This window comes from Canis lupus, chromosome 14 (assembly GCF_011100685.1).
Source record: "Canis lupus familiaris isolate Mischka breed German Shepherd chromosome 14, alternate assembly UU_Cfam_GSD_1.0, whole genome shotgun sequence".
NCBI classification, from domain to species: domain Eukaryota; kingdom Metazoa; phylum Chordata; class Mammalia; order Carnivora; family Canidae; genus Canis; species Canis lupus.
The window spans coordinates 24,142,880-24,167,194 of record NC_049235.1 but is presented as its reverse complement, the minus strand read 5'-3'; the positions used below and the strand labels follow the sequence as shown (position 1 = coordinate 24,167,194).

The window sequence follows — 24,315 nt, the reverse complement described above, 5'->3', positions numbered from 1 at the left end:
GGCAGTGTAATTAATTTCTTTTATATCTTCAACACAGTAAGAAAGTGGATCTTTCCTTTCTATCCATAAGACAAAGCCAGACACAAATCACCATGAAGAGCAAGGTGCAACGTGGAGATTAAGAAATCTCCTACGATGTTGTGGATCTGAGCTATTCATCGCCTCACAATAAAAGTGAAATGTTAAAAATCAATCTTTTAATATCATGTCAATTTCCAATGCAAAGTGGCCCAAACAAAAGAAGACATATTACGTATTTTAACTTACATTTCCCCTTTGTCAAAACTATCAAAAAATTATTTGATATAGTAACAAAATATGGTTGATATATTTATAGCAACTGTTTTTCTAAAATGTTGCAAATTCTTACATTAAAATTAAAATGCTTTGGTGATAGTCCCTAGAAGTATGGTCACAAAAGTGTTATGTCTGTTCAAAATTACTTTTCTACATGACAATTACTGCCAAGTTAATTCCTTCTCAGTTATTCTTCTACAGAGTAATAATATTGTTGATATTGACACTTAAAGAACATTTTACCAGGTGAATTTCTACAAAGGGAAAATCAGAGATGAAAACTGAACAGATTTTCTAGTAAAACAAGTATTCTAAAATTTTAAAGTAAAAATCTGTATGCGTTTTCTATTTGTAGTAGTCGTGAAGCACTTACCTAACCAATAAGAAATAAGCTTGTGATAAGAGGAAGATAATTAAAAACAAATAGAAACTATTTTCAAGTTTAAATTAGAAACCATGATAAAACCCAGTGTTTTGTACAAGCTATCCCAACAAGAAGTGGGAAAAAAAGCCAAAATCAGGCAAAATCAGATTTATTCTTCACATAATAGACACAATAATTATTATATATGTTCTTAACATCCAAATTTAACTATTTTAACAACTAAGTTGGCTAAATTAACAATTTTATTACCAGTAGAGGGATAACTTTAAAATATTTTTCTTGGGGATCCCTGGGTGGCGCAGCGGTTTGGCGCCTGTCCTTTGGCCCAGGGCGCGATCCTGGAGACCCAGGATCGAATCCCACATCGGGCTCCCGGTGCGTGGAGCCTGCTTCTCCCTCTGCCTGTGTCTCTGCCTCTCTCTCTCTCTCTCTCTCTCTCTCTCTGTGACTATCATAAATAAATAAATAAATAAATAAATAAATAAATAAATAAATAATAAATATTTTTCTTGGGCCAAGAATTTAAGTGGAATACTCTACTACAGAGTATTTCAGAAATAAACTTCTGAAAATAAATCCTTACACTGATGGGTATGGCAATGAATATGGGCTTTGGAACAGTCTGAGATGGGTTCAAAATCAGTATCTGTAGCCAAATAGCTATCTGTTTCTGGGCAAATTGCATTAACCTAAGAGATTATCAGGTCTAAATCTATCTGGCTTAACATCAGTCATCACCAGAAATATGTTATCCATCATTACCTAGATCTGTGGTTCTCAATTTATCACATTAGTGGTTCCCTTTATATAACAATAGCTCAGCACTCTGAAATAAATTCATAGATATTGTAACCTACACATTTTTCAAAAAATCAGTATAGTGTTCCATAAGATGTACTTCAATAGGTAAATGTATGGATACTACTAGTTTCCAAGACATGTTGGTATCAGCTGCTTATACCTATAGAAAGAACCATCAACAAGATGACACAAATGCAGGTAGATATAGGTGTGAGTTACTGACCACTTAAATACCATGAAGGCACTGCCGTCAATGACTTGATTTTCCAAGCTACTGAACTGCTGTTGGCAGAGTTCTAAACAAAACAAGGACAGTATTTCCTTAAATACACACAAACTTACATTCCTAGAAAATTTAATGTAGACTAAAACTATGCACAAATGATATGTAAATATATAAATTTATGTTTCTATAATTATAAGTAGATCCTTCACCCCTATGACTCTCTAGTTGGGTGTTCAAAGATCATACAAAACATAGGTGAGAAAATTTGTGACTGCAGAACTCACTCATACATTGCAAGACATCTAATATCCCCAGCTCCAATTACCTTCTAGTAAGTTTTTCCCTCCTCCTCTACTCTTCCTCCCTGCACCACCTTCTACCCATCAATTTTTTATATAACAGCCAGAGTAATCCTTTTAAAAATGTTAATCACACTGCGTTACTTGGGCTAAACTCACCAATGACTTCCTGTCACACTCAGAATCTCCAAATGCTTTTGCCTGACCTTGAGATCCTAAGTGATCCCTCCCAAGTCCAATCTCTGTGACCTCATTTCTACTGGTGTCTTTCTTGCTTCCTGCTCCAGACACACTAGTTCTTTTAACTGATCTTAAAACTCATCAAACTTAGTCCAGACATGGGGCTTTTATCTGCAGTTTATCTGACCCTTTCTCTGACTCCTGTATCCTACTTGACTTCTTCACCTGGATGGTGAATTTCCCAAAATGGAGATTTGGTTAACTCTTTCAAATCATCATCCTCTCCCTCTTACCAAGTGGCATATCCAGTTGCTCAAGGTAAAATCTGACAATTAACTTCTTCTCCCAATATTCACCTAATAAATGAGTAGGTCCTTTTGACTTTACCTTTAAAATATATCCCAAATTTATCACAACCGCTGCCACTATTACTATCTGAGCCACTATCATCTCTTACCTGCAGCATTTCAGAGTCTCCCTAACTGCTCATGCTGATTCCATTCTTACCCTCTACAATGCTTTCTCCACACAGCATCCAGAGTGATCTTCAAAAAGATAAATCAGATCATGTCATTCCCTCTTTCAAGCTTTCCACTGACATCTTTCACACTTAGAATAGAACCCAAACTTTGGACACCACAGTCCACAAGGCTTCAACAATCTGATCACCTTGCCTCACCATTCACCTCTTCCACTCACTCTTTATGTCACTGGTCTTCTTTCCGGTGAAAGAACAAGACATACTCATTTCCATCCTAGGATTTTTACTCCATCATGGACCTATCTGTCATATAGGTCCTTATATGGCTGGCTTATCATTTAGATGTCATTTAAAATGTCACACCACCGGAGAGATCTTTCTTGACCTACCAGGTCTAAAGAGATGCCCATTTACTCCACCTCGCAATATCTTTATTTTAATCACAGAATTGATAAATATGTGACATTTTTAGTTTACTTATTTATTTATTATTATTATTTAATATTGAAGCTGGCACCATGCAAGTAAGAACATTGATGAAATTAGCCATAAGTCTGTACCCAATGCTTGAATTGTCATTAATCAGAGTGAACACTGAAGAAAGAAATCTGTTGAATGAATAAATTAATGAGCAACTCAGTACTCCAAACAGATTTTCCTGAAGACAATTCCTTAATGTTATGATTTTCAAACTACAGGATGGCATCACCAGAAAACATGAGTTTGTTTGCCAAATAGCTCAAACCACTGGAAAATGCGGCATATCTTCCTAAAACATTGATTTTATGTGAAAGTAATTAAAAATACATTTATATGGGATCCCTGAGTGGCTCAGCGGTTTAGCACCTGCCTTTGGCCCAGGGCGTGATCCTGGAGATCCGGGATCAAGTCCCGTGTTGGGCTCCCTGCATGGAGCCTGCTTCTCCCTCTGCCTGTGTCTCTGTCTCTGTCTCTGTCTCTCTGTCTCTGTCTCTGTCTCTCTCTCTCTATGTCTATCATGAATAAATAAATAAAATCTTTTTAAAAAAATATACCTATATGAAAATAGATATGTAATGAATTAGATATACTACTTATATGAATTTTTAATATAAGATAAAAATTCTGGGGGTGCCTGGATGGCTCAGCAGTTAAGCGTCTGCCTTCGGCTCAGGGTGTGATCCCAGAGTCCTGGGATCAAGTCCTACATTGGGCTCCTTGCATGGAGCCTGCTTCTCCCTCTGCCTGTGTCTCTGTCTCTCTCTCTCTCTCTCTCTCTCTCTGTGTCTCTCATGAATAAATAAATAAAATCTTAAAAAAAAAAGATAAAAATTCTGTGAAACTTCATGATTATAGCAATTGCTAAACACTATGATTCCAAATCCCCTGACATATGACGCTATTCTCCCCAGTTTTAAAGAATACACTGATGTAAAAAATAAAATTAGAAGTAAAGGAATGACTCCATGAACAATAATTGGAGCAAACAGTTGAGAATGGAAATTTTAATTTAGGCTCCATTTTAATTCTCTATTTTTAAAATACCACGAGAGGGACATCTGGGTGGCTCAGTGGTTGAGCATCTGCCTGTGGCTCAGGTCATGAACCCCAGGTCCTGGGATTGAGTCCCACATCAGGCCCCCCAGAAGGAGCCTGCTTCTCCCTCTGCCTACATCTCTGCCTCTCTCTGTGTCTCTCATGAATAAATAAATAAAATCTTTTAAAAAATAAAATAAAATGCCACCAGGGAGAGAAGCAGTTTCCTATGTGTTGGGTGATTTCCATTGTTCTGAATTTTAGATTTATGAGGGCTTTTTTCCCCCCTTAAAGAAAACCTTTGAGTGCTGCTACTTCCTGTCAGCGGCAGCAAATGTTAACTATGGCACCAAATATCTGTTGTTAAAGGTCAAGCTAGAAGACCAGGACCAAGACATATGCAAAACTCCTTAGTGAAGAAGGCCAAAGTGGCCTCACATCTACCTAATCCTAAGGAAACTAAGAGGTCATCAAATAGCAAAGCAGTTAAGTCTGGTGATGACAATCTGATAAGTAGGAATAAATAGGTGTCCAACAAGCATTTAGATCAGCAGTAAATTGTGACTTCCACTAAAACAATGATGACATCTAGGAAGAAAACATCATCACATTAATAATCTTGCTTCACAAACTGCATTCTATGATATAGTAAACAAAGCCTGGCATTGAAAACTATCTCTGTCAACGTCTAAGGGTGTGACTTTGACCAAAGTAGTGACCTCAGTTTCATCATCTGTGATTCAGAGATAATAATACCTAGCTCTTAAGAAGACTGGGAGGATAATATGAGACAGTTTAAACCACAGACCTAGCACCCACCAAGCCCTGAAATTGCAGCTATTATTGTTATAGAATAATGCAACTACTGTTACAAAAATTAAAAGTATCCTATTCTAATCTTAGATTTAATATAAAAGGAAGTTTGGTTTAATATTAGCAATGAATATTTCATGTTTTTTCTAGAAGAAATTGTTTTAATAAAAGTGGATACCCTAGTTCTGCCAGACATCCAAAATTATATCCAATACTTTAAAAAGTCTAAGCCACCTAATACTTGGTTTTAAACTAATAATGTAGTCAGAGATTCTCTTTGCCAAGTGGACTGAATAATCAACACAATCCCAAATTCTGTCTTACAGTATTCATTTTTAACTTAGTTTAGCACTTATTTTATACTGTATTCTCATTTTCTTCAACTTTTTTTTTCATGTGTATATCTCTAAGAAGTTAGCAAGTTACCTGAAGGCAGAGGCTATTTTGTGACGCTTTATTATGAGTTTCCAGTTATACTGTGGTGAGGTATGGGTTGGCATATGGAGGGGAGTGAGATGAATTTCAGAAGTGTCTAACATTGATCAATTATAACATTATGAATTCCTCTCCTTTTTTCTTGTTAGAATGTACAATAATCGAATTATGAATCAAATATCACTCTATGAAGAAAATAAATGTTACTATAACTTGTTTAAGCAGGAACGAAATATTGAGGATTCCAAGTTCCATGGCTTCTCTAATTTGACATGGTGCTAAGGCTAGGTCCAGACTAAATTTTTAAAAGAGCTTTTTTCTCCACTATATTACAGGTTGAGAAAAGAAATCACAATCCCCCCCAAAATGTCATCCATTGTTTCCCCCAGCACCATCCTGCTGTGTTGTCTTTTGGGACATATAAAGCTCATTTTCCCAAAGAAAGCTGTGGTTCTTTGACAAGCTTACATGACATGGACAACAAAGGACAATTCAAACTTTCTCCAGGTGCATGTGATGGCACCTGAAACACAGAGACAACCCTCTACCTATGCTTGGGAGAGACTGGAACCATGAATGTTTTTCAACATTACGGGCATTTTCATAACCTGCAGTGTGAGGAAATGACCTACAGGAGTGCATCTGGTTTGCCCCAGAATGCTCCAGGAGTGACAACCCATCCTGAGTGTCCCCTCAATCAGGGCTTGCTGGTAGATTCATTGCATATTTAGTAAACAAGACATTGTTTGTTTGTCTGTTTTTTCAGAAAATCATTTTTACAAACTTAATATTGACTTGAACCGTCCTTCATACAGCACTAAGTTTTCCAAAGATATATATTTCCAATTACATATTGAATGACCTGACGATTAACAGTAACTATAAAAGGGGTGACCATGTATTTTGTTGTCCAAACTGGGACACTTTTGAGAGCAAAAAGAGAAATTATTGATAATTATTCCAAACAGAGAGGAAGAAATCATGTATTTATCTTATGAGAAAAATAGTTTAAAGCAGGCATATACTCATGTATGTGAACCTGAAGACTAAAATCTGAACGTTGCAGGAAGAAAAAGATTTTCCATGATGAAGGAAGAATAATAATGAGACACAAGAGTTGAAGGAAGGAAAATAGCAAAAAAGGAAATAATATTTTTCCTGGCTTGCTTTGGGCCAAGCTTTTAAACAATAAAAACTCCAACAACAATATGTAAAATAGTGATAATATGTTAGACAACAATCTGTGACATAGTTATTGGCCCTGTTTTTCAGATAAGGAAACCAATGTTAAAAAGATTAACTCTCTTACCAAAGATCCTTAGATAAAAAGTCAAGACTTGGATTCAAACAATGTGCCAGCTCATTCAGTTTTTTCCAAGGTTACTCTTGGAATTACAGCATTACATTTCCATTTTATGAATGAGGAAACTGAGACTCAGAGACAGGGTCCTGATGGCAAATTCACATATATTATGGGATGTGGATTCAAACTCAGGCCTGTGTGACTCTAAAGCCAGTGTTTTCCTACCAAAGTGTTGAGTGGGCTTTTGCTCAGAGACTAGGGCTTTGTTTGGTTGGTTTCAATTTTTGTTTTTTTGTTGTTGCTTGTTTTTGAGGGGACTGGGAAATGGAACTCTTCCCCTATTCTTGATTTGACTTTGCTAAGCTCCATTTTCACTCTAAACTTTTCCCTCCTTGCCTCTCACTTTTTTTTTTCTTTTTTTCTCTCTCTTTTCTCAGAGCTCCTTCTAATTATTTAATCAAGATGCCAGACCTGCCTTGTTGGAAACCTTAGCTTACTGGTAAGGAGCTTCAGTGACTTTTCCCTTATATCACTTACAGACTGTGTTTCATCCTAGGGTGATTTGTTCAAATCCTCCTTCTTTCCTATCCAATTCATTCAGCATGGGTCATCTCATCTCCAAAGAAACTTATGCCCCCAGCATCCCTTTCTGTCATACTTTTCCTTCTTTCAACTTGGCTTGAGAGGTTATCACTCTTCTCTAAACAGTATGAAAATCCATAAACTGTATGTGTACACAAATGATGCAGGGAGTTAGGCTAACATAAAGCTTCCTTCAATGGGAACAGATTGAAAGGCAATTATGGGCGATTTTCCTACAGTATTATATGAGAAAGTTTAAGTGGCAACATTCTAGATAAGAGACCAAGAAAACTAAGGAAGAATGTGGTTGTATAGCAAAGGCACATATAAATCCCTCTTGAGTTCTTACCGAGGAAGTCTTGTTCTAATAATCAGAAAGAAACAATCCTCAGATGCTAGTCATTGGCTATTATATTCATGTAGACTATATTCTAAAGGCAAATATCCACAAAAGAAGACTTTCCTCCATTCTGCCTACTTCCCTCCATCCCTGTCACCAGCACCCTACTGCAAACAACTGTCATCTCTCACTGGTGGCACAATAACTTCAGTGGTCTCCAGGCATCCACTCTGCTTCCTTATGGTGGTTAATTCTCCACCCAGCAGCCAGAGTATTTTTTAAATATGCTCATCAAATCATGTCACTCTCTTTTTTTTTAAATTTTTATTTATTTATGATAGTCACAGAGAGAGAGAGAGAGAGAGAGAGAGAGAGGCAGAGACATAGGCAGAGGGAGAAGCAGGCTCCATGCACCAGGAGCCCGACGTGGGATTCGATCCCGGGTCTCCAGGATGGCGCCCTGGGCCAAAGGCAGGCGCCAAACCGCTGCGCCACCCAGGGATCCCTCATGTCACTCTCTTATGTAACCCCCTCCATTATACCCCAAAGCACTTAGAAAAAATCTGAACTCCTTTTACTGGCTACAAGCAGCAACAGGACATTGCAAGCCCTTTAACAACTTCTCCCTCTCACCCACTACTATCCTTCTTCCAGTGTCTGGAATGTGCCAGCCTGGTTCTGGCCTCAGGGCCTGTGCGCTCACTATTCCTGTTGACTGGAATGGTATCTCCCCATCCCTGCTTTGCTGATGCACCTTGTCACTCAAACCTAGATCTGAAAGTAACCTCCTTTAAAAGACTGTCCTTAACCTAGAGAGCAGCCCCTCTGTTACTCAAACATAGTAATCTTGACATAGCATTGCTATGTTCTGTTTGTTTGTTTATTTATTTATTTATTTATTTATTTATTTATTTATTTATTTATTTTGTAGTTGTGTGCTCCCTGTCTCCCCTACTAAAAATTTAAACTCCACCAGATCAGAGAATGTGTCCATCTGATTTGCCATTATACCCCTTGTGTTTAGAAGAATATGGCATGTAATAGAATTCAAAAGCATTTGGTAAACAAATAAATAAATTAGTCAACCAATTCATTTATGAATTTTTGCTTTACCTTTATATGATGATCATAATGGGTACAAAATTCTTAATTTCCACTTTCCAACTTAAAAATGTATATTTGGCAAAAAAGATCTTTTCTTATAATTACAGATGATTTTTAAAAGTATGTTTACCAATGTCAAGTTGTAAAACTTCCTTGATTCTTTTTTGTAGGGGTGACCTCAAAAAAGTTCTAGAAAGAACTCACAGAAACTACAAATCCTTGCATAAACATATTATAAAAAACTAGTGAGGCCTGTACTTTTAGGAAGTCCTGGCCCTTCTCTGCTGCTGTGACAATCCTTGGTTTAGGAAGCTTTCTGATAACATGATATCAATTATGGGACACAAAATTCTGCCTCTAGGATGTTGTTGTATGTGCCCCCAGTTGAACAATTTCATAGAATGCAAGGTCAGGACACCTAACTCTAGAGACTTAAGATTTCATTGATGGCACAGAACAGGTTGAATGACAAGACTGAATGTTTGCTTGCCAATAAAATGCTTGTTTAATTAAAAAGAACCCTCACTGAAAAGTTAGGAGGCATTTTCCTTAAGGATATATACCCTATCTTCCAATAGGGTTGGAAAAACACTAGGGCTGAGTGAAACAGATGTCATCCCAATCCATTAGAGTCATAGTCAAGTGACTATGTGACTCCCAATTGTTAAGTAAAAAGAAGTCTCTGGAGAAAAGGAGTAAGTCACTCCTTGAGGAGACCTTATTCAAATATGGATGCATGATGAGGAAGCAATACAAGAGCTTATGAGCACAGAGACTTATCCAAGCTGGGCAAAGGTAATGTTTTCAAGAAAGTCACTATGCCAGGAGCAAGAGCACCAGAGGTGGGTCCAAACCCAGGATGCAAATGATCCCACAAAACCTCAAAGGGAAGCATCGGACCATTGATACTGACATAGCTATCACAAACAGGGCAGTAAAAACATAAATATAAAAGGTGAAATATCAATAAGCAGAAATAACCAAGGTTATTTATTTCCCAAGTATGTTGTCAAAAAATCCAGCATGTAGGAGGTAAACCACACACAGTTTTCACAATTAAAGCTTCTTTTGTTCCAAATTCACTCCATCATATTTGATCATATCGACACTTCTTGGCTTAACTAAAATTATTTTTGTCTGAACTTACATGCACCTATCAGCATATGCTGAAATGTTTGTTGATCTCCTTAATTCCCTGCATTCATTAGTATTCTCCTTTTTCCTGTTCTGTGTTATATATAATGACATTGAAAACCACTCCTGTTCAACCACTAATATTTACTCCTTCTAAAAATATTAATCACTGGTGTCTTCCAAATAGAAGAAACCAACACATACAGTAATTGGTTTTAAGATATAAGTAAGACTTAAACAAGGCTGTGCCAGAGAAGTATAAATAGCTCACCAGATCCCCCTGTGTATATTATGTACATTCCATTTATTGAGTAATAGACCCTCTGTTGCCTCTACTGTCTTTAGTGTTCAAACAAGGTTTCCAGGCCGGGAGAAACTACTAAACAAGATAATCAGGTTTTAGGTTTAAAGAATAACCTAAATCCTTCTCATTCTTCTGGCAGATTTTAGCAAGGGACTCAGTAATAATTACCAACTTTGGAAAGCCTGCCACAGGGAGATGAGTCTAGATTGCTTTATTAAAATAATCCAATCTTCTTTCTCAAAATATGCACATTACTCTATTATAGGAGGAAAGAATCTGAAAAAAGCATTAAAGGAAGGGCAGGAAATTCACATTTACCTAGGCTTATTATGCTCCGTTAGTAAGGTGACAATAAGCCCTGATTTGCCTGGCACAAATCTGTTCTATGCCCGTTGTCCCAGCGCAATTATTAATAGTATCATCCCTTTCTCTCAAAAATGTTGCAATTTAGGCAGTAAGTTATATGGTTACCCTGTGTTATGTAGCAAGTACTATGTTCGTGATGGATCCAAAGATCAAAAGACAGAGAGAGTCCAGAGAGAGGAGAGTAGAGAGAAAGATCTTTCTTTCTACACTTGCTCTGTTCCCCAGAGCAGACCGGTATGAACTAACCCGAATTAGTATGTTCCTTCTGAATGGATTTAGCCAACCAGAGGCACTAGCAGGAAATGGGAGAGTGGGAATAAAGAGAAGTCAGGATATTTATTCCGTGATCTTACTCTCTGCCTGGCTATGGTCTAGCTGCATCCCTCTACCACAGGCCACTGCTCTAGATGTCTCTCTCCTACAACACAGCACTATTTCTGGGTTCTGCAAACTTTTCACTCTCCTCTTTCCTTCAGTTCTAGGTATTGCAATGGCTCCCCATTGTGACTAGCCCCAGGATGCTTCATAATACTTGTAGATATCCTTTAACCTTGTAAAATAGTCTCTTCCCTCATTTTCCCATTTGAGTATATCCTGTGTTTCCATCTAGGAAGCTAACTGAGAGAATTTTTTTTCTCTCTCTCTTCATCTACACAGAACTCCTATATGATAGAAAGCACATGGATTTTACTTACCAAAAAAAAAAAAAAAAAAAAAAGACTCAGAAAAGCTACTTTATTTTTCCAGCTAGTGCATGATGGAAGAGATTCAAATTCTGGTGCCCCTGATTCTGAAAGCTCTGGGTTATCCTACTATATCAAGTTAGTCAAACCATGTATTCCCTTCCTAGATGAGATGATGAAGGATTCAATCATCTCTTTATAGTTCCAATGATATATAAACATATATCATTGAACGAGTATTCAACAAATACTTTTTGAAAAAGTAACCAGTATGAATTAGGTAATGTGCTAATTGGGGAAAGCACTAGAAGAGGTCAAAAGAAAGGCCATGAGAAAAAAAAGGTACCTTAAAATATTAACTGATGTCAGTTTTAAAATGTGACAACACAGTAGACAAGAGCTTCTTTAGAATGATGTGACTGAAGCAATAATCCAGTTCTGCCATATTTATCAATTACATTCTGATAAATTGAAATCTTGGTTGTTAGCTGTGTCCTAACAAGGAAAATCTATCTGCAATTTCAAGTTAGTTTCTCTATAAGACCATCAGATGATGAGCTGAATAAGAACAGGACCCATGTTTCCTCTTCTCTAGCATGGGTTCCTTCCATTATAAGGATAACTTATCTCTTGATGAGTGCCAAAGTCTTAAAGTTAAAAGGAGATAAATCCAGGGAGCTGGGTGGCTCAGTCAACTGGGCAGCTGACTCTTGATTTTGGCTAGGCCATGATCTTATGGGTGGTGAGACTGGCCCCATGTTGGACTCCATGCTCAGCGGGGAGTCTGCTTGAAGATTCTCTACCTCTGTCCCTCCCCTCCTCTCTCTCTCTCAAAAAAAAAAAAAAAAAGTTAAGTCCATTTATCCAATTTGAACACAACACACTAAGTTCAAATATCACATACTTTCTATCATACTTTTTACCTTCTGTGCTCAGACCTTTAACTATATTTCTCAGTTCTGTTAGGAAATTGGATTTGTAAAATCTACAGATAGGGCTTGGACTAAGGAGAGGACAACATGCAAAATAAGAGCAGAAACATCAATCTAAGATAATGTGGTAATGGCAAAAAAGAAAAAAAAATGAGAATCACACTTACCAAGATACATAATAGAAGAGAACACACTTATTGAAAAAGTGATCTATAAGATATGCAAAGGAATTTATGACATATAATGAACCATTAGGGTTACACTGGGGTTATTAATTATGTTAATATTATTTAAAAAGCTTATACTTCCAAGTTCCTGAATAACGAGTTTTATCCATTTTGAAAACATCAGATCCCAGAGCATCTATCAGCTCAGGATGCTCTATATTTTGAAGATAGCCTTTTTTTTTTTTTTTTAAGATTTTGTTTATTTAGGGATCCCTGGGTGGCACAGCAGTTTGGCGCCTGCCTTTGGCCCAGGGCGCGATCCTGGAGACCCGGGATCGAGTCCCAGGTTGGGCTCCCGGTGCATGGAGCCTGCTTCTCCCTCTGCCTGTGTCTCTCCCTCTCTCTCTCTCTCTCTCTCTCTCTCTCTCTCTCTGTGACTATCATAAATAAATTAATTTAAAAAAAAGAATATATAAAAAAAAGATTTTGTTTATTTATTCATAAGAGACAGAGAGAGAGAGAGAGAGAGAGGCAGACACAGGCAGAGGGAGAAGCAGGCTCCATGCACCGGGAGCCCGACCTGGGACTTGATTCTGGGAGTTCAGGATCACGCCCTAGGCCGAGGGCAGGCGCTAAATCGCTGAGCCACCCAGGAATCCCCTTTAGATAGTCTTTTACACATAGATCTCTATCAAAGTAAGCAGGGGTCCCTATCCACGATGCAAGGGAGAAACAAGTCATGTTGTGCATTTCATAATAAGTGTGAAGAGCCACATCAGTTTTCAAACATAGAATCTATAAATTCCTTGACATAAAAAAATTAGACTAAGAATCCTTTAACTTATTTATTTGATACCATGCATATATGCGTACCATCTGAGGAAAAAAAAGGTGACACAGCCCAATGATTCTGATTTCACAGGTGTAGAGAAATGAAATTTCATTTATGTGTGTTAAATCTGACCAATAGTCTTATTTCCAGAAAGAAAGAATTGTCAACAGAATTGTGTATCTATGATAATGATACTAGCTAATATGAAACATTTACCATGTGCCAGCACTTGATCAGATGATATACAGATATCACCATATTTCTCCTTCAAAATTTTCATCAAGTTATTGTCTCTATTTCACAAAGGAGAAATGGATGGTCAGTGCAGTTATTTCACTTGCCCAAGATCACTGTGCTCCTAAATAATAATGCTAGTATTTAAATTCATTTATCTCTGATACTGTGTCCATGCATTTTAAGGGAAAGAAATGTCAGAGACATAAATTTGACAGAAAGAAGAACTATGTTCCTATGGTTAGAAAAATGAAGCTAAAATGATGTTTCAATATATTGTTTTTCCCAACCAAATGTCTTCATGGTGACTTGACAAGTTAAAATCAAATGGGAAAAAATGAACAACACTAGATGGAAAATTAATCTCCCTGATATGAAAAGATTTGATGAAATTTGGATTCCCCATCTCCCCATTATAGCACTCCTCTTCCTTGGAGTCCCTTTTTCCCTTGTTTTTCCCCTAGCTACATAAATGCCTCTATTGGCACCTCCTTTGGCTCACTCTGGCAGTGCTCAATCCTCTAAAATCCAGACCTAACCTTATGATGCCAACACACTACCACCCTGCCTCAGGTCCTCATAGTTTACCTGTATGGAATCTTCAGTACCTGAGCACTGATGGATTACATACCATGAAATCTACCTGAAGGAGCACTAGTGTGAGGGATATTTTAACATAATGTATGACTTTAAGTCAAAGAGAGGGTCTCTTTTTTGAGACTGAGACACCTTTATTTAGGTTTTTTCCAAACCATATCATTTTGTCTGTAATTTTCTTGTTTTCATGGAATATCTTGCCAAACAGTGCAACCTTTTGGTTGCCTGCTTTTTTTCTTTCAAATAACTTCTTATAAGCAGCGAAATTAGCATAATGCATTTATCATAACGTGTAAGTTAGAATAAAGTGCAGTATTACTGAACATAAGTCCAATAATGATATGAATAAGTTCAAGTTTATCATAAAATTAAGCTGATTTGCAGGAATCTTGTTTTGAGTTGCATGTGGTATTCCCAACACAGCATCTTTGCCATAATTCTCTTCTCTTCTTCAACAAGATTGACACTAAAGGCAGGTGAAGTAATGCCAATTGTCCCTTTGCCTTTAGCACATTCATGGGGCTAACCTTCTTTAGTTTTCCTCTTACTTACTTAACAGAACAGGAATCCAAATCTCATACAGGCAATTGCATAAAAAAATTACAGTTGTTGTTTTTTTATGTGCAGATGGCCATCTATTCTGCAAAATCTCCAATGGTCCCACAGTACAGCCAGGCACTTTTCTAATATTATTTTCCCAAAGGTCATACTCAAGTGTAACAAATACACCTGATATTTTCTACATGATTTGCATGTAATTTGCTTATGCCTAAACAGACTATGATTTTGAAGAGTACAAATCCAATTTAAATTTTCCTGACCTACCACAGTGAATGATAACTATGCTTTCTGAATTTTGACAGCAGCACAGAATTTTCATTAGATGTAAGTAGAAAACACCAAACACTTGAGGAATGAAACATATTCTAAATGCAAACTAGAAGCAGGAGGCTTGTAGGCATAAAATATCAGGCGTATTCACTAAACTTAACATAATATCTAACAAGGAACTTTAGAATTATCTAAACAAATGCTTAATTAAGAAATGGCTCTTTTTGATTAAGATGGGAGAGGGTAGAGGGTACATTAGTTATTTTAAGAAGCCAGAAATGCCTCACTACCTCTAACATACCCAATTAAAAAATAACTTCTTTTGCTTAGGATAATATGAGTTGTTAAAAGCAAATAAGCTTGATAAAGGAAACCCACTGAGAGTTATCAGTTTATTAAACCTTTTTTGTGAATGAGTTTAATGGAGCATTTTCAAAGCATAGGATTTGAAGGAAACAGCAAAAATTGCTCCTGAGAGAAAACCCAGGGCCACTGGCCAGAGAGGGAAGGGACAAGAGAAAAGGCTAAGGAATCAGAAGATAAGGCTTTACCTTGAGCCCTGCCCAGAACAAGCCCCAAATATACTTAATGCTGTTAGACAAGGCAACGTACTGAATTTGAGTCTTTTAAAACTCATACTCCAAATCAAAGCCACTTATTATTTTTGTTGGAAGATATTTCAATAACATAGCAAATATGTCTTATAGAAGATTCAAATGTCACTGAGGGTGCAAAATTAATCAATTTCAAAGAGTTAGGCAAAAGAGTTCTGGAAGAACATAATAAATAGCACAAGAGACACTGGATATTGGAAGAAGTGATTTGGAATTTTCTTCTCACAGTGACAAAAGTAGGTTTTAAGATATAATTAATGATTATGTCTGGTTTGTTCTTTAAAGTGAACAAAGTGAAACTTCTTAAAACATGCAATCTCTTTTCACAGTTTATAGATCTGAACTATGTTAGGTTGTTAGTAAGAAGCTCTGAACACCTAAGATCTCTAGTGTTTCTTACTAGAAAGCCTAGATTTTCTCTTGTATTGTGAGAGAGTCTCTTTTACTAACATACAAACCATCTTGAGACATACTGAAGGGATAAGATTAAGAATTAATAAAATCAGAGTACAGCCTGAGAGAAAACAGTCAAGAAAGTGGAAAGGCTGAACCTGACCTTTGGCATCCAGTCTTACATATCAAAGGCCAAATTTCAAAGCCGAGATACCAGTCAAATGTCTTCCTAAAAATAAGGCCGGGTATGAGGAAACGTAGACACACTATCATGGTGATCATAGCTAATGGCAAAGGTGTGCTGAAGGCAGAAATAAGAAATTAACAAGCCCAGAAATGGCTTGATCTGTAGAAAATTGCTTCCTGAAAAGCCAAACTGTGAGCCTCACTAGAGGCACTTCACCATTACTAATCCAGCCCATGTTTTCAGTTCATTTCCCAGGGACCTCCTTCACACGTCTGGTATATCAAGCTAAACTATTCACTATTCTCTAAATATGATCCAGCTCTTTCATCTCTCTGTGCTTGAAAGGCTGCTGTCCACCAAATTTCTACTTCCAAACCCTATATGAATTTTAGGATGTCACTCACATGCCATCTCTATAAATATGAATCACATTAGAAATAAGCCTTCTTAGCTGAATTCTTAGGATAATCATCATTTTCTACCATAGTGTTTCTTCTTTTCTGGAACATCGTATATTTCTCACTATCCCTATTAATCTTTAAATTCCTTTGGAGTAGATTTTTCATACTAAGTATCACAGTGTCTTGCACACAATACATGTCAAGAAATATTTGTTAAATGAATGAGTAAATGAGTGAACATGTTAGGATGGTCTATAGAAAGAAAAGAGATCAAGGAGCCAGGAAAAAAACAGGTTGTCATTTTTTTGTCTAATTAAAAGAGCTTTAAGGATTTAGGGATTATAAATGGCAAATCTAGAAATGATCTTGTTGTAGCTTCTTACTGGAAGAATATAAGCTGTAGTGATGCATTTTTTTTTCTGCCAACCACTTTCATACTGCTGTCATCTGACCCATTTCTGCTAAGAATCCTAAATTACAATGACAAATATCATTGAATATTAGATCTTGGAAAACTTTGGACATATAGCTCTGCTCCTTTCTTCAGGGATACTGGGCCAGTAGCTGAATGAGGAGTAGACCCCAGATTCCTTGAATTGAAATCAAGAGCTCTTTTTGCTCTAACAAGCTGCCTCATGGTAAATCCATCTTTTCTGATGTCTGAAAATATTCAACATCACATTCTAATGACTTGAACTATAAAAAGGTTAATAATGTGTGCATTTCTTCAAATGCATTTTTTTTGCTACATTTCTGAAGAGGCATCACTCATCCTTTATAAATGCTACAATGATTTCTTCTGACTTGGCGGTCAATACTTCTGTTTTTCCTGCCCAGAGTCTAGTCGGTGGGTACTCATTTCCATTAAGAATCAGGGCATGAGATTATGTTTCAATTTTAAACCTGTATGTTGATCCCACTGATGTTTATTTCAAATGATATTTTTTTTCCAATGGTACAAAATTGTAAGAGTGGGAGAGGAAAGTCTTGCCTCTTATTTTTGATCTCTATACAGACAAAAGAAATTTGGCAAAGTGAAGGTAATCTCTTACAGGTATTCCAAAGTCTTTATTGAACATTGAAATATAATCATCCAATCACTTTGCTAGTACTATAAAGAATTTACAGACGAATGTACCCCCAAATCCAGTTGTATATTAGAATCTTACAGGATTCTTTTTAAAAACACAGATTCTGGGGTGCCTGGGTAGCTCGGTCAGTTAAACTTGCAACTCTTGATTTCGGATCAGGTCAAGATCTCAGAGTACTGGGATTAAGCCCCAAGTGGGGTTCTGTGCTGGGCATGGAGTCTGCTTGGGATTCTTTCTCTCCCTTTCTCTCTGCCCCACCCCGTCACTTATGTGCACACACACACACTCTCTCTCTAAAATAAATAAATGAAATCTTTAAAATACATAAATACACAGATTGCTGATCTCAGCTAAGACCTATAGTCAGAATACATCTTCTAACCAGCAACCTAGGAATCTGATCCCAAGGATCTTCTAATGCAAAGTTAGGTTAAGGAATTGCTACTCCAAAGAACTGCACCTTCTTATAGATGGCTGAAATCTCTTCCCACCTATGTATATCTAATCATATTTTGCTTTTGTACCTTGGCTGGGAGCTATGCATTCTCACATGACCACCCCAAGTATCTGAGGGGATTTTTATGCCCCTGTGTTTGGTTTAGGCCCTTAACTCTGACCCCTGCCTCTCCCCAAGATCCTGAACTTCATCCTCATTACCTGCTCTGCCTCTTGCTGCCCTTTCAAATGAGGTAGGCTTACCCATGTATGCAGCTGAAGGTGATCATCACCTCTACCCCAGGACTCATCCAGGCCAACCCTCCTGTTGGTCTATTCACCTATCACTGCCACTCATCCTGCTGCTTCTTCCCTCAGGCTCCTGATAACTGTCTCCAGAATCCTTCCTGTTTGGGATATCAACTTTCAGGTTTTTAGAAAAAGCACATACCTTCTACCAGTCTCACTGCAACGAATGAGGCGCATACCTAGATGAGCTCCTTCAGCCTCCCAGTAAAAAAGGAGATTGAGCAAAAGTGGGTAGGGTGAACCAAACAGGGAATGTCTCCAAACCTTCTAGGACCCAGCCTGACACAGTACTAATGTTTCTAGTACTGCAACCTCCCTGTAGTAACAATCACAAACTTCTTAACCTAGTAAAATAATTAATAGTGTGTTTCCATACATTTTATATTATGAACTCAAAATCCTAGACATGACTGTTAATACTGAATAAATGCCTCATCTAATTGCCCTTTACAAGCCACATCCCTCTCAGAAGTCCTGTGACCTTACTATCTATTCATGAAGACTCATGGTCTGCTGATTCAGTGGAGGTGAGGACAATGGCACTCCCCAACTCGATGAGCTTTCCCCACTCTGAGTAGTTTTATTAAATGTATTAAAGCATATTTCATATATATGTATATACATTATAACAAATATAAGGTCTCTTTGATCTCTGTGAAGCTGAAGTAGTTCACATCACTGGTAAAGTTATCTCAAAATCACTTAATTTTTACAGAAAGAAATACAAATAAATTCCAGTTGAAATTTGGTATTTCTAGATTATATTATCACCTTGATCAAAAAACATGTATTTATTCACAAAAGATGGTATATGATAGAAAGATCACAAACCTAAAAGTAAAAGGACTGCATTATTATTATTATTACTCTGAAATTAAATGACTTGGGAAAGCTACTTAGTTCTCCCACAAATATCTGTTTATCTAACTACCTAATATGTGATACAATAAGAAATATATACTTTTTCTTCATCCCTGGTTCCTGGCATAGTGCTCCTAGTACCCTTGGGATTTCCTACATGATTGAGGTGACATGAATCTTTTGTTATTCATAGCAAGTCCTTTTCAACAACACCTGACTTTACCTTACTGAGGTGACTTTTGAAGGATGAAGGCTGGTTGTCAGAGAAACCAACCAAGTGATTAAGGGGTTGGAACCTTCAGCACCTCCCAGCCTCCTCAGGACAGAGTAAGGCTTGAAGATTGAGTCCAATCACCATTGGCCAATGATTTATGGAACCTCAATAAAAACCCTAAACAAAGGGATTCAGAAAGCTATTAGGTTGATAGACACACAGAAGATTTCAGGAGAGAGCATGGAAGCTCTGCTTCACTATATCCTGTCCTATGTTTCTCTTCCACTTGGCTATTCCTGAGTTGCATCCCTTTTAGTAAACCAAAAATATAAGTATAGCACTTTTCCTAAGTTCTATGAGCCATTCTATCAAATTAACAAGGCTGAAGAGGTGATTATGGAAACTCTTGACCTACAACTTGTTGACTAGAAATACGGGTGACAACCTGGGGCTTGCAACTGACATCTGACATGGGGGTCAGTCTTGTAGGACTGAACCCTTAACCTGTGGACCCCATGCTAACACCAGGTACCTTGTGTGAGAATTGCAATGTGTGGAAAACTCAGAAGAGTTGAGAGTATAAAAAGAGGGTTTTGTTTTGTTTGCTAAAGGGATGGACAAGGACAACAAATCTGTAAGACAAACAATATACACTTAGAGCCATCTTTGTTACTAACCAGCTGTGTGACTTTGAGCAAATCACTTTACCTCTCTGAACCCTAGTTTACTTATCTGTAAAACAAAGGATCAAACTAGATAGATATTTTCAAGGCTGTCCCAGTGGAAGTATTCGTAAGGTTTCTGATAGCTTCAGATCACTGTGATCCTTTCCCAGCACTAACATTCCATTAATAGAAATTTCCCCCATGGATTATGTGAGAGCTGTTTTAGCACTTCTTTGCTTATAAAAGATGCTGATAGCAGGTATTTTGACTGAAGCTACATCATTAACAGTGGCAGCTCCAGGTGTTACATTCATATCAATAACTCTTACAATGATCTCCCGAATTACGTGAATTCCCTTCTTTGATTATTGCATGATAATTCTACAATTTTGACATAGTACGTCACTTTTTGAGATGTACCTACACTATCTTCCTACTTCTACCAGGAACATATTTTTGCTTTTGTTTGGCTTTAAATGCTTTCCCATCATCAAATGAGTTTTACTTAAGCATCCGTGTGTACTAACTAAATTTGCAAACATCATCTATAAGACACGAGACTTGGTTTGTGCAATACACTCAACAATCTTAGATTATATTGTTTGGAGGAACAGATTCCCTTTAGCTGTGGCTGGCCATTCACCTGACGTCCACACAGCCCATATATTTTCCACTCACGATGCTCTCTACACATGGTATTCCCTCCATCTGAAACTCTCCCTCTTCCCTCTTCACCACCTGCATGCATACCCTTATTATGTTTAATACATCTTCAAATCCCCAGTGCCTGTCAGAGGACCTTATGCATGAAATGTCTGAACTGAATTTAACTTCTTTTGTCTAATTACCAACCTAGGCAAACCCACAAATGGCACTGAATGAAAGATTTCTCATGCTGATGATTGAAGGTGCATACCACGAATGACTACAACTCTATGTCTAAAAAAAAATAATAGATTTTCAAACAGCTGAATTAGCTTAAACCTTAATGAAGAGACTGTAACAAACAGAGCATGATTATGTCACCCAATCCAGACGCATCTGATCAAATACATATTTGTTTCAATCAAACTCACACCAAAATCAATAAGAATTAATTTATGACAAATAGGGATCCCTGGGTGGCGCAGCGGTTTAGCGCCTGCCTTTGGCCCAGGGCGCGATCCTGGAGACCCGGGATCGAATCCCACGTCGGGCTCCCGGTGCATGGAGCCTGCTTCTCCCTCTGCCTGTGTCTCTGCCTCTCTCTCTCTCTCTCTCTCTCTCTGACTACCATAAATAAATAAAAATTTTAAAAAAAATTTATGACAAATAAAAATTAAGAGAGAATATGAAAAATAAGATTTTAACAATTCTTCTGTGACGTAAGTGTCTCTTGCCTTACCTGATAACTGTTTCTCAATTAAACACATTAAACTGATTAAGATAAAATTCTGGCCAACACAATTTAAGATAATACTTTGATGATACCTTGAAGATATATATGTCTAGTCCATAGAAGTGAAAATTATAGTGAAATATACTGAAATGTAAATATTTCTTAAAACGTTAGGGGATGCTGTGATATCATGGTGAGCTGAGTATAGCAAACACAAATCTCGAAAGGTGAGCCAACTGAAAGGAGGAGAGGACTGTAAGAAACAAATAGATGTAATACTAGAGTCCCAGGAACTCTATTGTGGAGTTACTCTAAATAAAGAAAATAAAAACAACAAAACGAGAAAATTATGTATTACAAGTAGTTCAGGTCCAGACCACAAACCCGGAGACAGTGGTGACAATATGCAGTTGCAAATGGCAGAGGCAGCAACCAGTACAATGTGAGGCCCAGTGGAACCTGTGAGAGTCTGTGATTCAGCCACAACAGTGGGATGAGAGCAATAACAAATGGCAATCTGGTGGCCATCCCTGTTCCTGGACATGAGCAGGGCTGCCCACTGGTGCCAGCAGCTCTGGTGTAGTCTTGAGTAAGCAACAGCCAGAGGCAGTTCAGAGGCAACTGGAGAAAAACCACAATGAAAAGAAAGCAGATACTGCATATGAGAGACTCCCACAGACTCCCAGAGATATTCTGGAATGTGGGGGAGTATCTCAAAAAGCGAAAGGCAAAATCGAAGGTCCTAATAAGCAGAATAGAGGAAAAGGAGATGTTTCTCTACTCAGGGAGAGGAATGTGAAATCAGATATTGGCAATTAAACCAAGCAGCCAGTGGTATGTTTCACTGAGCCTTCGGTGTAACTGCCAGCAGAACTTTCTTGTACAACCATAACCTGGTGAGCCCTGTGGGTCCTTGGGCTACTAAACAACAGTACCAGCAATCTCAGAAACTTAGGAAATCACCTTATGTGGAGAGTGTTTGAAACAAGGATAAATTTCTTCCTCCTGCTCAACAGAGTATCAGAAATTTCCTCCGGTTCCACACTTCCACTTACTCTCCTAGTTACTCTTCATTTTTCATCATACCCATATAAAATAGATGCTTATATTTTCTGATGCTAGGGATTATTTTTTATAATGTAATATAAACTATATATGTTCTGCAGTAATTTTTTGGGCAACTGATTTATACTATAATCAAACTGATGACTGAGAGTCCATTTTACCAGTTCATTTAATAAGTTGCAAAGAAAGCTTAATTTATTTCTTGCCTGGAAAAATGCATGGTTTTATGATCAATACACATTGTCTTGTTTTCTTAACTAAATTTATCTTTGATTTTTCTTGTTCTAAATTAAATACACTTGAGTACTTTTAATATGAGGTCTTGTTTCTTTGGAAACCAAGGATGGGGAGATAGGTTTATATCTTCCCTTTTCCTTTCACAATTATGGGATGGGCTCCATATGGCTTGAAGCTTTTGTCAGACTTCACATTCTAATACCTTGATCATCTGGTTTTGTGCTATCATAGTTCTTCTTTTCCTCTCTAGGGAACTTCAAGTCTGTTGCTGGCATCTGTCCCCTGCTTTTCCCTGCAAATGTCTTAGCAAATAATTTATCTAATATCTACTGTTCCTATGAACAAATTAGTACTTTCTCTTTGGTCTGCCATTTCTTAAATGCACTTCTAAATGTCTTTTAATACCTTATCTTAAAAATCTACGCAGTTTCCATATTAACACTCTGATAACCTTCTACTTAAGTGGAATCCAATCCAAGTAAGATATTTACTCTCTAAAGAGTCAAAAATTATGACATAAATAGAATAACTTTAGGAAATTTTTACTTTTAGTTTAGTTCCCTAATTCTGCCATTATCAATGTCGTCAAACTTAGCCTATGGAATCTTTTCCAAAAAATTGACCCTTCTTAATTATTCTCTTAGTTTCATTAAGTCTCAATACCAGATTGGGAAAAATAAAGTGCATCTAAAAATTTACTGCTCTCTGTTGACAAGACAACTCTGATCTTTCAGGACACTGCAGATGAATACTACATTCAACCTGTAACACTGTTTTAGAGAATAAAAGTTAAACAAGGCTCTCGAAATAAACAAAATATAGATACCCAATATTTGCTTAAGAACATAAATTTACACCAGAGTTGGCTTTTCTGTATCGACCATTATACTTAACAAGGATAAGTAAACATTTTTGTTCAGAGCCTTTTCCCCCCTTAATCACTTTGGTTAGCTTTTCCAGTTTTGGATAAATAATAAGACTTGAAACAACAGAGTATAAAACTACAGGTTTGTTTCTGGCCTTTAAGTCCCATATTATGTATTAGATTTTATTTAAACTGAGCAATTAACCACTACATCAGAGGCACTAGGAACTATATAGACACAGCCAAGCTCTATATAGATAAATAAGCACCCCTTGAAATCTTGAGTCACCAGCCATCAATTATTTTCTGGTAATGTAAATGAATATATTCAGAATTTCCTATATATAGAATGCATTTCCCTGTTCTTAGGCAAAAGCAAGCCAAAGTAATATCTTAAAGATAATTCCTGTATTCCAATAATATACAAACAAAAAAGATATTTTTGTCCAAAAGGTCTCTTCCAACATTTTTTTTTCCTAGCTAAAATAAAAATCACAAGTGTATAGGTGAAGACTAATTTGGGGCTCTCAGGTGTATCACTATGCAAATGACTTTAGTTTATTGCTGCATATTTTAGCTCACACACTCCAACTAAAGTACAGAGGTCCAGAACTCTGTATTTTGCTCTGATAAAGTATTTTGAACAAAACTCAAACAATGTCTTAAGCTAGTTCTTTTGTGCTATAACACAATAGAAGCCTAGGATAACATGCATTTTAAGAGAGTCATAATCCTTTTTGGCTATTCAGTCTATAACAC

The 24,315-nt window shown here is 37.1% G+C and overlaps 1 protein-coding gene across 1 annotated transcript in view; it reads right to left on the bottom strand.

Annotated features, from left to right (window-relative positions):
* NXPH1 (neurexophilin 1) overlaps window positions 1-24,315 on the bottom strand; it is a 433,511-nt gene that overhangs the window by 38,276 nt on the left and 370,920 nt on the right. The window lies entirely within an intron of this gene.